The 14,538-nt window shown below is 40.0% G+C and overlaps 1 protein-coding gene across 1 annotated transcript in view; it reads right to left on the reverse strand.

Annotated features, from left to right (window-relative positions):
- LOC121069242 (neuropeptide-like protein C4orf48 homolog) overlaps positions 1 to 10,246 on the reverse strand; it is a 29,011-nt gene extending 18,765 nt beyond the window's left edge. The window contains exon 1 of the mRNA XM_040555221.1: positions 10,224 to 10,246. The gene's annotated coding sequence lies outside the window, so the exon portion shown is untranslated. The remainder of the gene's footprint in view (positions 1 to 10,223) is intronic.
- Positions 10,247 to 14,538: the final 4,292 nt, after the last annotated feature.

Below are 14,538 nucleotides of genomic sequence, written 5' to 3' on the forward strand. Positions count from 1 at the left end.
ACCTGCAGACCTGCTTTTCTGCTGCAGGCTTGCTGAAACAAAACTAAACTAAACTAAAAAGCATGCACATATTCTGAGATATAAAAAGACTTAAAGAGAGGAAAAAATGGGCTGATTTACCATCAACTATTTTATATTTTGTATTGTTTTTACTTAGCTATTTAATGGAGAGTGTCAGATATACCTTTTTAAAGAAAGTCTGTAATTAAACACAGTCAGGAGTCATTAGCTTATTCAAAAAGCCTGCTGTTTCCCATTAACTAATAACAACTACCAAAACATTTTTTTTTTTTAATGGGCTAGGCCTAGACTTAATTGTGAAACTATCTTTGAGGGCAAATGCACACACTATACTTTGAGATCCCATCTCTGTACTATAGGATGTTGTATTGGATAATTAGTTTCCTCCAAGCTGGAGCTGAAAATTGCTTCTTTCCAAAACACCTAACTTAACAGAGGATTAAACTATCACCTTTTGAATAAAAATGAGCTTTGAAGATTGACTGCATCATGAGTCACCTTTTAGCTTGAGATCAGCAATTTAAAGTTAACACAGGTTGCACTTTTTTGCTAGTACTTTTATCTAGGTGGAAAAGAGACTGGGTATTGTGGTGTGGGATGTTTCTAAATTAGTGAGTTCTGGCTTTTCTATCTAACCAGTTTAAACTGCAAATATCACTGCAGAAAAAGAAAGGGATGCGAATGTAGCAGAAATGGTAACTCTCCAGCATAAAGAAAACATAGTCTTAAGACCCCATCTTCACCTAAGACAGCCAAATGCTAAAAAATACGTTTGTTGCACCAGCAAAACCAGCCATAAGAAAATGTTTGGGCACTGTTCATGTCACACCATATTATGTTGGCATTTCCATTTGACACGCAGACTTGTCAGTTTTGAGTGTAGCTGTGAACTACAGATGCTTTTAAAATAAGGGATAGAGGAAAATAGATTTCCATTCAAAACAGAACCTGTGTTGGATGTCTATCTCAGGTCTAAAAAGGTCTGGGATTTACCAGTCATACAGACAATTTTCCAGCTGCACTAACACTGAGGGAGAGAGAAGAACATACTGAGGTATCCTCTGTCCATTATCTTTCAAGCTGGTTTTGAAATCTCTGAACAGAAATATTTCCTCTGTTTCTACAGACCAGCTGTTCAACAAGAGGTGGGAAATACAGGGAGCAACAGGCAAGCAGCTTTGAAATCTGCTCATGTTGGCATGGCAGAATTGTATTAACTCGTCCTTTGGTTGACAGCATGTAAGAGACAATTCACAGAGGAATTTCCCACCTGTGCACGTGTGAGTACACAGAAGAAAACTAGTTATAGTCTCTTTTTGCCATCTATCCAGCGGTCAGCATTTAACAAAGTGTGTTTGGAGAGGGGCGTGTTTCAGGCTGAGTAATAGACTTGCAGTGGCTGCAGCTCACCGGGTGTGTGACCTTTTTTTTCGGTTATCACCTCCCTTGGGAGCCAATGCTGACATTGTGGAAAGGTGGCTGAACCAAGGACAGATCAAACGGAAAGGCAAACTGCAGGCACTGACATCCCAGCAGCAGCCACGCACACAACAGAGAGCAACAGAGGTGCTGCATAGCAAACCACCCACTGGTGCTGTGCTACCGAGGAGCATCTTGATACAGCCACATGAAAAACCTCCAGCCTTTTTCAGAGGCATCTCTGCTTATGACAAACCCAGGCTAAAGCTTGGAAATCCTCCTCCATATGTGCTTTTACACGGCCTAGTTGCCATGTGTATTTTAGTACTTTGCATTCATGAGCTAACATGAACTATAATTTTCCTATAAGCATTATTATTCCTCTACTACTTTTATGAGGAAGAATGTGATATTTGGGGAGCTTTTTAGTTAAGTGCGTGCTGCTTCTGTGTGAGCAGGCCAAAAACTCGCTTATCTATTTCAAGGGATGAGTAATAATTCAAGATGATCCTTAATATCTAGGAGATTTTTGTCTTCAGTCTGTGAGCTACTCCCAAGAAATGCATCTCCATTGGCAGTTATGATTGAGACAAAGGATTGCGCGTTCTCAGCCACCTCAGTGACCTTCCCCACATCTGTATCTTGCTTCACAACTCCAGCTCCCACGTCTTTCTCCTTAATTCTCCACCTAGCCCTGTCTATGAACTGACTTTCTCCATTAAGTCAAGCCACTAGTTATGGACAGCAAAGACAGGCTGTACAGTGCCACGTGGGACTGCTGCTCACCACTACCCACACTTGCAGGCTGCAGCAGACAAATGAACCAAGTATATCATATAACTTCAGGAAAGCTTCTGCATTCGGACTGGACGGCTGCTGAGGCTTGTACTTTAGGGCATTTCTTTATAGGCATCTGGTGAGCTGGGGGTTGAAAGTGACCCTGAAGTCTGCCATAATTATTAGACATATTCTTAACTTCCTGTGCATCTGTTCTCCAGCTGACAAATGAGGATAACTGAAGTTCTCACCTCTCTCAAGCACAGATAGGCTTTATTTACCCTGGTGGTAAAAAGCTTCATGGTGCCTCTCAGAACAGAACTGTTTACTCCAGCCAACGACCCGGAGCGGTGTCTTTTACAGTCCCCAAGCCAGGCCACAGAGCAGCTGGGAAATCATGACTGAGACCCTGAGTTTGAGTATGGGGAGGCAGCACAGAGAGCAAGAATCAGTCTGATATGCTTGCAGGTGTCTTGAGTCATTAAGGACACACACTGCAGTGTTCTGTAGCAGCTGTGTTTCCTGAGGACTTGTGGCATCTTGCCAAGTGTAGAGTATCCCTGCAGATCTGAGAGCAGGTGATGGTTCAGACTACCTTCCTCCTCCTCCACATCTCTGTATCAGCCAAAATGGAAAATGAGTGTCTCTGGTTATCTTTCCAGAAGCATATGGACTGATGAACTCATGCAGCAAAACTCAGCTGGTACATTCATACCCTTTTCACCTTGATATTCACACTGTACAAAGTATTCACTCTCCCTTTGCTGCTCCTTTGGATGCCCACCAGCATTTCGTTAAGAAAAAAGGAAGTCACTAAGTAGGAAAAGAACTGAGTTCATCTGACAGATCAATAGTATGTCAGATACCATTGGTACAGGCTTCTCAACTAACATTATCATTGATAAAAGTGTTAGGCTCTATAGCTAGGTGTTCTCCTGAAGTTACACCACTGAGATGAAATTTAACCCTTCCTCACAATTCCAAAAGTCAATCAGACTGTCATTGAAACAACTGAATAAAATCACCAGCCCTTGTTCTATTCCTGTTTCTCTTTAAAGGTGATAAGCAGTTGAATTCACATTAGATGTCATCAGTGTTCCTTAGTCAGCATGATTGTTCTGGACTTCCTGGCATTCCTACAAACTGAGCAAGTAAGGTTATTTAGGGGCTTTGAGCTAGGATGGATGGAAAGGGAAAGCAGACAATATGCTGCCACCTTTTGGTTACAGAAATGAGAACAGGTACTATCTGGAAAGATCTATCTAGTAAAAAATTAAGAAATCTGTGCTCATTTTATGTAATGAAACAATCTGAAAGTCCATATAGTGCAAGAAGCACTCCATCATGTTCTAAACTCTTGCTATAAGCTTAGCACATGTATTTCACATTTGTTCAGCCCTGTTTCAGCTAATTAATAATTATCAATAAATAATGAATAATTTATCGTTTAAAATGTATGAGGTTCAGTTTTTTCACCTAACAATAATGCTTTGAATCACTAAACTGATTTGAGGAACATAGCTACCAAAACAGAAGGTACAAGATCTCAGGAATTAGTAGCTTGCAAAAGTTACTGCATGCCATAACTCCTGTCTGACTACTTATATAGAAATACGTATTTAAGGTAGCCAGATATTTTCATTATTAGACTTATTATCAGAGGCTTGCAACTTTTAACCTCAACTGTCTGAGGGAGATTTTCTGTTCTGGCTGACTGCCAAGGACCTGAAATGTATTTTGCTTGCTTGTTTACTAAAATGTGGTCTGACTGTGAGAATAAGAAGTTGGAAGAATGTCCATCTTAATAAAAGAAATGCAAGACTGTTCTGTCAAAAACTTTGTGCACCTTTAACTTTGATGCAGGGCCTTGAAATTTAACAGAAGAGCTATTGGTATAAGGGAAGCACTGCTCACTGCTCCTGAGAGTCACTGTATAAATGTGGGCCAAGCAACAAGCCTTTGAAAATCTCAATTCAAATATGTTCTGTGAAGACTTGCGGGAACTCAGGTCCATGAATGTTCTGTAACTCACAGCTCCTATGCACCAGAGGCTCTTTACATTTACCGTGGACACAAACTCATTCAGTGTGTGCTATTGTAGGGCTCAAAAATCCATCAAACACTCAATCTTCTTTTTTCTCAATGATGGCACTGAGTTTTCGATCTCTTCTGCTGGCATATGGGCAGTGTAAAGGAGGAGGATCATGTCTGTCTGGACTGCAGGAGGGACGGGAGTTCTCCAAGCACCACCAAAGAAATTTTGGTAGGTCTGTATTGTCCTGCATTAGTGACACATTGGTCCTTGAGCCCTGGAACTCTTTACAATCTGCAAGATCTGTAGAGCTCAGGGAGCACTTACCAGTGTTCTCTGAAGGTCCCTCAGGTGGAACACCAGCATACTATGCCCTAAGGGTATCTGCCCATGAGATCGCCTTACAGGACACTGCTCATGCAACCCGTGCAGACTGCACTTTGGCGCATCTCCCCCCAGAGCAGTGCCAGTCAATCAACCACATGCAAAGCTGTGCAGCAGACCTGAATGATGCTTATGCTGCATCATGCTGTCGTTATATTTCATACATGGGTGCTTATGCAAAATGTCCCTGTCTTGAGAAAGATTTGCAGACCTCTAATAGATTAATGGTGCCACCCTACACTGTCTGCTGCACCACAGTCTAAAATCCAGGAGTTGGAAAGCATCATAGTGCCTTGAGGAGTTCTGTGCTTTCTTGCCATTTGGAAGAATACCCAGAGAACCACAGACATAAGAAAACCACTAAGAATTCTCTTGTTTATGCACTGATCACTCCCTGACAGTTCCAGTAGAGGCATTTACAGCTTCACAACCATTGTCAGATAAAGATCAAGAAGCTGAAGGAACCCTACAACAAGGTTGTTGGTAGGGATTTTGAGGCAAAACAACCCCCACCTACGCTTTATGACTTCTTCAGGGGGTTTAGCTCCATCATCCGTCAGGAAGAGAGGAACTGATTTTATCTTTCTTCTTTAAAGATGAAAGTGGTGCATTGATTTATGGTGCAGTGCCTGGCTCCACCTCTTAGGGTTGAGAGCATCCTGTTATCTTAAATTTTCACAGACCAAGGCCACACTATTAGCTGTCCGAGTCAGTTATGGGAAGTGGCAAGACACATCCTTCTAGGAGTAAATATCAAGGTTCCTTTTCCTACTGGTAAGTTCCCCTAACCCTCTTGGAACCAGAATTCCCCATCTTAGCACGCATCTTCCGCACACCTTATAAACCCTTTTTTTAACCATATTCCACTGGTAGGCTTTTTAACCATTTTCCAGCCTTGTGCCACGTTGTCTCCACAAAGTTCTGGCAGGGCATGTTCCTGCTGGCCTAGGTAGGCCACCCCATCTTTCTAGTGGGAAAGAAAAAAATATATATATATATTTAATGTCTAAAATGGGTACTTATTGCTGCTGAAGACTTCCAGCCACTTCGGGAAATCTCTTTGAAGAAAACATACCTAGGCCAAACACTATGCCACAGATCAACATGAACTAAGGGTGGCCTTGTTGGGGCAACTCTGCTGGCTGTACGAGGGGGTGGAAGACCAGCAACACACAAGTAATGTCATATATGGTGGAGGGATACATATTCATGTTTGGCTGTTAGCTACAGATGGAGACCCACAATCCCTGTTGACATGGGCACCATGCCATAGCTGAGGTACTCCTTGCACTGTTCCAAGCCATCCAAAGCAACATGCCATTTGGCTTCCTGACTCCTGTACACCTGCAGCTGGATGATCCAGGTGAAAGCTGTAGGAAACGGAGGCCCTCTGGGAATGCCCTGGGCACTGCACCCTCAGCATTAGCACAGACAGAGTTGTACAAAGCCATCACTGAAGCCACATCAGGTTAGAGAGGCAGGGAAACAGCTGGACCAACAGGCCTGCTAAAAAGACTTGAAGGAAAGGGCTTTTTGTTTTCCTTTATTTCTGTCTGTATTTTTTCTGTCATTTTTAGGGCAGCATATCTGGCTTGTTGGTATAGAACTATATATAGCTACAGAGTGTGATAACAGTGCACGGAATGGACTGTGGCATGGAGATGAGTCAGGACTGTGCAATGAATCAGATGTCGTCCAGAGGATCCCAGCTCTTCTGTTGCAGAAAGTGAAAAACACAATCACTGCAGGAAGAAAAAGCTATGGCATTTTTACGCTGTTTGGAAGGACTGGATTCTATTTTTGTCTTTAACACAGACTACTAAATTAGCCACTTAAAAAAAAACATTTTTCTTGGGTGGCCATGAACTGGGTGCTAGGTTTTGCTGGAAGCCTGAATTCTAACCTTGCGCTTTTATGGCTAAAAATGTAGCTGCAGTGTAATGTAATTAGCTGTAATGCTATCTTCTCCTTACTTTATGAGGGTGCTATAAAAATACATTGAATTATGTTTGTGAAACTCTGTGAAGCTCCTACACTGCTGTATACCACTGAGAAGTCTGTAACAAAATTAGTAACTCTGTCTTCAGAACAGGGTTTGAATGGTAAGTATTAAGGCATGGAGTCAGTCCCAAATTAAACAACGAAGTGCAAACAAAATATTGAATAGCTGCTGCTCATTAAGCAAGGATCATCCTTTTTGTGTGCTGAACAGGCTCATGTTGTTAATGCCTACCTATTAATCAAACACAAGGGGGGGCAAATCAAAGTTCTGCAAACAACATGAATCCTGGTATTTTCTAACTTCAGAATGCTTGACTTTGCAGCCTTAAAAGGTTTAGTATGGTTTTTTTGTTTGTTTGTTTGTTGGTTTGTGTGTGTGTGTGTGTGTGGAATTTAAAGATACATGATGTAGAAAAGCATTAAGAACCATAAAAGGAATCCCTGTAGACTAAAAGTGCATTAATTGACATTTCTTAGATGTCCAGAAGCATCATCAACATACACAGAGGCTGTAGTGGTGTAACAATTTCATCTCTAAATCTGTTACCACACATATTGTTTTACTCCTGAATACTATGGGTTAGTTTATACCTATACATTTATCAAGGTAAGCTTTATCATAATATTAGGATTGTGAAAGGGTCTAGTTTAACTAAGCTACTGCCAAACAGTAATGAAGCAGTGCAAATCTGTGTATAAATAGACTTAAGAAAAAAACATGAGAGACATTTAAAGAAATGGAGAAAGTGTAAATGAATGTAGAGTATTTTGCTGTTCAAGCTAATTATCCCCCCTGGAGCATCACACTGATGTAATTATGCCTGTAGCTAACATATTTGGGTATCTATGACCCAATGTACTGTATCTTCACTACATAAAGTTGACATTCTCAGCCCTGGGTCTGTGGCACTGCATTGGGTTGGTGTTTACAACTTCTTCTCTGTATTGATCCACAGAGGATATGGATTGTTTGGGCTGTCAGCAACAGATCGTGCTCCTTTAAGTTCAAGCTGTAGGAGGTAAAACACAACCCCAATACTTCAGCCAAGAGGATATGATCACACTTGTAAATCAGCATATTAGAACACCAAGTATTTTCATATTTATGGCTTTACACAGAAGATCTCTCTCTATGCTTACTTTCATCTGTCCTCATACCTCACAAAGCTGCCAGGAATATATTTTCCGAAGACCTTTAACTGAATTTACTCAAAGATCTGCGTGTGTAACTGAACTGCCCTCCTCTGAGCTTCCTTCCTGCATTCCTGCACTCTCTTCTAAAAAGTTGGTTCTGGAACCAATTTTGTAAAGGTTTGTATGTGAAACATCAGGAACTAGCACTTAATCCGTGAACATTTTAACAGTGAGAAAACAAAAGTGAATGACAGTAAAACAAAAAATCCCTTACATCTACCATTGTTTTCATGTGCATCACCAACCCATGCTTGCCTGGGATCAGCTTTCTCCTTGCTTGCTAATTTCCTTTCCTTCATTTTCCTGCCATGTTGTCAAATGTGCAAAGGAATGGTTTATCCCTTCCTCTCTGCAATCAGTATTTTAACACCTTATTCCCTCAATTACTGTGGAAAGGTTCTGTGTAGGCTACAGGTTAGGACTGTGACATTCCCACTTCAGTTTCAAGGCTTGCATTTTCTGTGTTAGGATAAACAGATATCTTTACAAGGTATCTGGCAGTTTTGCATTTGGCAATTTGCTAAGAAGCTGTTACCTAGTTCTACGGTAGAATTATTTTCCTTGTTTTATATCACTTGATATGTAATTAAGCTACAATTGCACTACTGGGCTTTCCTCATGTCAGTGTACAAACAATCTATTACATCTAGTCACAGTGTATTACACACTCATAATTACTCACTGAGACAGCGCAGTACCTGAGAATCAATTATAATTGATGGTCAGATTGCTCTGTGTTTAGTGTCTTCCTGCTATGCTGACCTTCTAGCCATTAAACTCAATGATGGTGCCCCACTGATTGAAACAAACAAAAACAAACAAACAAAAAAGCAAACAAACAAAAAACAAGCAAACAAAAACCTAGGATTTTAAGAAATAATGTGCAAATTGCTATCATTAATTTTTTGCAAAACATATACCGAAATCAAAATATTTTGTAATCACTCTTTTTAAAATTTCCTCCTTGTTTTTCTCTTCCCTCTTTTGCTCTTCTCACTCCCCTCCTCCATCAGTTTGAAAACCTAAATCCATAATGGCTCCTTTAACAAAGACTTTTAGAGCTGTAGATCAAAAACTCTTCTATATAAGTGTCAATATAATCCATTTCAAAACATTTTCCTTCAAGCTAATTTGTATCACCCACCAATAAAAAAGGGATTAACAGATTAAGCTGGATTTAAACATTCCCCTCATTAATGCAATTGCAAATTGGAAAGAGTGCAACATTATTTTTAACTCCAGCTTTCTCCTCATTGGTTTAGCCCAGTTAAATTTCAGAAGTGGAAAAATTATCAGTCAGGTGCTGGAAAACTGAGTTAAATCAGTTTTAGACTTCCTCAACTAGACTTCCTACCTAGCCCAAAACACATCATTTCATTTATCTTACATCTTAGATCCCTCTTTGTTAAACAGGGTTACATGTGTACAAATGTTAAAAAAAAAAAAAAAAAAAAGTGAGAACCTAATTTATCGAGTATTATGAGTAAGTAAAATACAGTCACAATTAGAACTGTACCTACAGATACAAATAGTGCACATAAACCAATTTTATTTTATTTTTACATGAAACACTTCAATATGGTCAATAAATATTAGAGAAACAGTCATATTAAACTAAATAATAACATATGTTCCTTTGGAACCCTTCATTCACAAATAAAGCTTAAGATAACTTATAACCAAAACAGTAAACGATTCATAATCATTTCCACATAGCTGTAAAACTAGCAATTTTCTCCGTGTTTATTTAGATTTTTCTCATAGCAATGAAAAGAACAAAAATAGAAAAATTGAAAAAGTGATTGTAAAAACATACAGATGGGTGAAGAAAATATACTGTCATGAAAAAGAACTTGAAAATCTCTTAGTCCATTTTCTCTTTAAGTGCCTACAGTTCAAATTCACAGTACCCCTTGAACTGAGATGCTTTAATTTCAGCAAGACTCCTCAGTTATGCATATGCTGTCATGCTCTTTGGAGGTCTCTGTCTTTTTTTCCGCTATAATCTGTTTTTCAAAAAGACTCCAGTTCTCAAAACAGTATCTGAACTAAAGCTAGATATCTTCGTCACTAGACACTAATTGACATTGACTATCTGTTTACTCAGACAAGCTGGAAAGCTTGCGTGCACTTGAAATTTATTGTGGGTGAATTTGTATAATTAATGATTCACATCAGTTAATTCCCTTTTTAGTGAATTCTCTGGCTTTGTATGCACTATTATTAGATTTTCTTTGGAAAAAGTATAACTCAAACAATGCCTGTTAATCCAAGCACGTCTTAATGAATCACTATCCTGAAGCTACTTTTTCTGTAATTGCTAAGTGATAAAAATAAATAAATAAATAAAAACACGACTGCTGGCTACCTGGACCATCCTGGGTATCACACTTACTGATTGCTTCTGCAGCCTGATCTATTGGTGTCCCAGCTCCTGACATCTTCCCACCACAGCAGGCCTGTGTTTGTACAGCCAAGCCTCAAGCGTTGGTGTGGTCAGGTCCTCAGGTCCTGATCTCATTGTCCTCAGAAGAGAAGTACATGCCGTCCCGCTGGAATTCTGCCCAACAAGCTGTACAAATACAGAAGCGAGTATCAACAAATGAATTAAACAATCTGAACAAAAGCAAATACAGCAATAAAGGATCTCTCTTTTAATTATAAGAGTAAGAAATATACCAAAAGCAAAACTGGCTGGATAAGCACATTCAACCGATAAAGACCAAAGGCTGACTAACTAGCAAAGAACACAGCGTTCAGCATCTTGATCAGGGGCCCAGACGATGACACAGTCTGCATCGAGCGAATTTATTATTCACCAGATTAGGGAGCGGGTGACGTGAGGACTGGCAGAGCTTCGTCCAGAGAGATCTCAATAAATCTGAGACTTAGGCAAACAGATACTGCACAAAACTCAACAGAGCAGAATAACCTCAGGCATCAGGACAGGAGGAAGCTGACTGGTGAGCAAAGGACAGGGGATCATGGTGAATGTCAGGCTGGATATGAGCCCATGTCAGCCAACAGTGCACTCTCATTGCAAATCACGCGCACCGCTGACAAACTGGACCCCATCGAGAGAGGTGTGGCAGGGAAGGTATTTTCCCACAGTCATTAAAACAGAGAAATTACAAGCAAAATTTTTCACAGCAGCTGACAAATTCTACTTTAAATGTTTATCTAGTATGCATAGAAAGAAAAAGAGGATGTTTTCATAGAAATGGGCATAATCTACCTGGAAAATTAAAAGGTAGAAATCCTTGCCAGAGCTGTGAGCTTTCTGACTTCAGCGACAGAGAAAAACAATCAAGCCAGCTGCAAAATGGAGTTGAACAGTTTATAAAAGGACTGGTGCAATAATGTTTCCTGTGACAGCAAGTGGTGATGCAGGTCTCTTCCAGTCCTACGTTCCTGAATTTTGCATGCACAAAAAGAGTGATAAAACATGAAAGAGAAAGATTAATTTATGAAACATGATAAAGGAGAGAAAAAGGGAGAGAAACGTATAGGTTTTGGCAAACAAAGTCCCTGGAGGTAACGAAGCGGGAAGCAATGGCCTGATGCTACCTTCCTTTAATACTCCTCATTTTGAAGCATGATTTAATTCTCACAGCTGGCAAGAAGAATTACTGCTTCTAACAAAACAGCAATACGACATTTTATACAGAATATGGCATGGGATGTCAAGTAACAGATGACCCTGACTCATTCCCTTGAATCCCTTATCTATAAAGCAAGGCCTTTCTACCATTTGGTCAGATCATCGTAAGCAGAGATCTTTTGAGGCACCACGCGTGCACAAGCAAACAGCCTTGAAAGAAAAAGTTTACTGCATGCAGCACTTTGTGTTTTAGGTCCTAGTGGTTTTTAAAACCCCCTAATGGTTATTAATTTTGCACATTGTTATGTTTGATTTATTATATTTGTACTGCTTACTGTGATTGCATTCTTGTTTATTAAAAAGTAATTGAGGATGTAATTGGGCTCTGCATTATATTTTTTTAAATGATTATTTTAATACTTCATTTTGTTACAGGAACACACTAAACAACTTACTAAAATCAAGAGTGAAAGAAAGGCAGCATAGGAGGTAGCAAAGGCAAGTGAGTGGCCTTGTTAACACTAGTGGAAGCAGCAGCAGTGGCTATAGGCAGAGATGCCCACAAAATCTAAAGGAATACTTTTCAGCCAGGCCCACCCCCCCAACATCAACCAGCCTTTTGATGACCTCTGAGGTCAAACGTGGGAAGCAAATATAAGGCTCTGGTGAAATTTGGAAGTGCCACTGATCAGGCCCTACCCTAAGGACTGGTGTGCTAACACCACACTGATCAGCTGCTTATGGGAATGGGAGGAAACAGGGATAGGGAAAAGCAGAAAGCAGTTTCCAGAGATGGCTGTATTTCCTCAGGATGGGACCTATCACATAGGTATGCAGCTTTGCAGAGAATTCAAGGAAATTTTTTCATTGTTGCTGATAACCTTCAATTTTCAGTCCCCACTAGCCACTGCTAGATGCCAGAGCCCAGGATTGTCAGTGTATCAAATGAAACTGCCCTAGAACATGTTATAAAGGAAATGCCTGCTTTGAGTTCTACCTTTCACTCTTCATAAGCATTTATTATCTTAGGTTTGAAGCCACTACACCGTTTTGAAGTTTATTTGGAAAAACAAACAAACAAAAAACAGAAAACACAAAGAATTGTGTGACTGAAGCGGTAAGTAAGAGTGTGCAATGACAATTTAAGCATAATCTTAGACACAGGTAGCCAGATGGAGCACCTCTGCAATAGTTGCTGCCCACAGGATATTTCCAGGACACTTTTCAGAGCTACAGCAATACTTTCATCTGTATTTCTGCTGGAACAGAATTATATCTGGTTTAAAAGACTTTGTCTGACAGGCAAGGCAGCTGGCTGTGTCACAGCTGACACAAGACATTACCACAAGTACGCTTACCATTTGACTTGAGGAAGTCAGATAATCCTTTTTTGTTTGAATAAACTCTCAGTGTTGCCTTTCAGATCTACAGCAAAGTTTTCAGATGGGTCAAACAAACTCCCCCACAAAATGAAACATCTGCACAGAATGAAAATGTATGACCTCGTTAATAAGCAGCATTTTATGAAGTGAAGTATTAACAGGTATTAAACTGACAGCAAATTCCATTATATAAAATCAACTACAGCTTAACGATAATTTAATTGAATATGTAAAGCAGTGAAATGGTATTTCCTTAAAATTGTGTGTACCTTAGACTCACCGGCAGCCCTCTGCTGCCAGCTAACACAAGGACAGTAGCCCATTACTACCCGTCACTGCATTAGCGCCCTTGACAGCTCTAAAGGTTTAACCATGCAAACAATTTATGTGTCAAACTGATACCACACAATAAAATTTGTCCCTTTATTATGCTTCTAAAACCCGGGAAAATTGCACTTTAAAAACATACTTAAGAATTGAATGTATTAAAAAGTTGCAGTGTTTAGAGCTTCAGTTACTCACATGGATGTAAAAATAGAACTGCAAATAAACCTAATTTTAGGTTTGAAAAGCTCAGTTATTCAAATGTAATGGAAATATTTTAATGGGGAAGGGACAGTGTACTATATAGCAATACACAACTGCTTTGTCTACGCTCTTGGGCTGGCTCCTGCCATCCTGGTGTGAATCACAGTCTGAACCCTTTCTGGCTCTGAAGCTGCCATGCTTGCCATTGCAGGATGGGATGCCAGCGGGAACTTAGCGCTGCTGCTAATGCTCATGTCATGTTTATTGCACATGCCTCAGTGCCTTCTAAAACACAGCAAAAGCAGCTTCCTGTTCACTAAGAGCTCGATGCCAAGCTGAAACCTCTGCCTGCCAGCGCACCACTCTTGGTGCCCAGCTGAGATGCACTGCTGCTTCCTCCTCAATGAGGAAAACTCCAGGCACTATCCCTGTAACTTCTTTCTGAGTATACACAATTACTTTGAGTCTGACAGGTAGCACAGCACTTCTGTCCTAACCCACCAAGACAAACAGCAGGATGGGAAACTCCTGGAGCACTCATTTTGTTATGAGATAAAGACATATGTCTTTCTTAAAACAGTTATAAAGTAGATTCACAGAGACGAATCTTTGTCTACATCTGTTTTTATTTGAATATTATCACAACTGGGCAAGTGAGTCTAGTGTGTCTGCCCCCAGTCTTTCTTGCAGCATGCCTCAATTTTTCTCAACAACTTGTTGTTCAACATCACCAACTTTGAGTACAGCAGTTGCAACTTGGAGGAGAAAACATCTGCAGATGATTATCTGTGTGATGCAACATCATGTGGGATATTAAGGACTTCCAGAGAAATCAAGTATATCCTCTAGCATCAGGAATCCCTAAGGAATGAGCACTTTCACATTTGCCATACTACTCTGAAAACCACTATTCACACTAAAAATTTAGATTAAAAAATGTTTAAAGCTTTCTTGTATTCAAGCAGAAAGTTAAGGTAGCTAAACAGGACAAAAGCCTGCTCTTACAGCTAGCTGGCACTTTGTCTTAATCTCCACAGCATCTGTATGCCCATTCGGTTAACAGCTGATAGGGACAAATTTGCAGGTCATAGGACTGCAGCCAAATTGACTATGCAAAACCTCATATTCCAGATACATCTCACATAACAGGCTCCCTTTTCAAATCACACTTCAGATAAGAACTTAAAGTGATTACATAA

This window comes from Cygnus olor, chromosome 4 (assembly GCF_009769625.2).
Source record: "Cygnus olor isolate bCygOlo1 chromosome 4, bCygOlo1.pri.v2, whole genome shotgun sequence".
Lineage (NCBI taxonomy): Eukaryota > Metazoa > Chordata > Aves > Anseriformes > Anatidae > Cygnus > Cygnus olor.